This window comes from Aptenodytes forsteri, unplaced genomic scaffold (assembly GCF_000699145.1).
Source record: "Aptenodytes forsteri isolate BGI_AS27 unplaced genomic scaffold, ASM69914v1 Scaffold434, whole genome shotgun sequence".
Lineage (NCBI taxonomy): Eukaryota > Metazoa > Chordata > Aves > Sphenisciformes > Spheniscidae > Aptenodytes > Aptenodytes forsteri.
In genome coordinates, this window is record NW_008795183.1 from 318,625 (window position 1) to 319,930 (window position 1,306).

Here is a 1,306-nt window from a genome sequence, read left to right on the forward strand (position 1 = left end):
TTCTTGTGCACCCTCAGCCTACTCACTGGTAGAAGTAGAAAAGGCCTTGACTCTGTGTCAGCACTGCTCAGCAATAACTAAAAAATCCCTGTGTTATCAACACTGTTTTCAGCACAAATCCAAAACACAGCCCCATACTAGCTTCTATGAAGAAAATTAACTCTATCCCAGCCAAAACCAGCACAGTCGGGAAGGGGTGGGGTGGCAGGAGGCCAGCTCGGCTAAGCCAAGACCTCTTAGCCAAACTAAAACATAAAACCAAAATGCATAGGCAGTGGAGGCAGGCATACACGTCCTGAGAAAATTATAGGGATATGGCCTAGGAGTGCAGGGAGGGAATCAGGAAAGCCAAGGCAAGCCAAGGCACAGCTGGAGCTGAACTTGGCTAGGGATGTAAAAAATAACAAGGGTTTCTTCAGGTACATAAGACAAAAAAGATGAAAGAAACTGTACTCCCCCTGATGAGTGAAACAGGAGACCTGGCTACAACTGACACGGAGAAGGCCAAGGCACTTTTTTGCCTTGGTCTTCACCATCAAGTACTCTAGCCACACTGCCTAATTCACAGAATCCAAAGGCAGGGACTGGGATAATGAAGTACTGCCCACTGTAGGAGAAGATCAGGTTTGAGATCATCTAAGGAATCTGAATGTGCACAACTCCATGGGACCCGATGAGATGCATCCAAGGGTCCTGAGGGAACTGGCGGATGAAGTTGCTAAGCCACTATCCATCATATTTGAAAAATCGTGGCAGACTGGTGAGGTTCCCACTGACTGGAAAAGGGGAAACATAACCCCCATCTTTAAAAAGGGAAAAAGGAAGGCCCAGGGAACTACAGGCCGGTCAGTCTCACCTCTGTGCCTGGGAAGATCATGGAGCATATCTTCCTGGAAACTATACTAAGGCACACGGAAAACAGAGAGGTGATTGGTGACAGCCAACATGGCTTCACTAAGGACAAATCATGCCTGACAAATTTGGTGGCCGTCTACGATGGGATTACAGCATTGGTGGATAAGGGAAGAGCAACTCACATCATCTACCTGGACTTGTGCAAAGCATTTGATACTGTCTTGCACAACATCCTTGTCTCTAAAATGGAGAGACATGGATTTGATGGGTGGACCACTCGGTGGATAAGGAATTGGCTGGATAGTCACACTCAAAGAGTTGCAGTCAACGGCTTGATGAACGGGTGGAGACCAGTGACGAGTGGTGTCCCTCAGGGGTCCATATTGGGACCAGTATTATTTAACATCTTTGTTGGGGACATGGACAGTGGGATTGAGTGCACCCTCAGCAA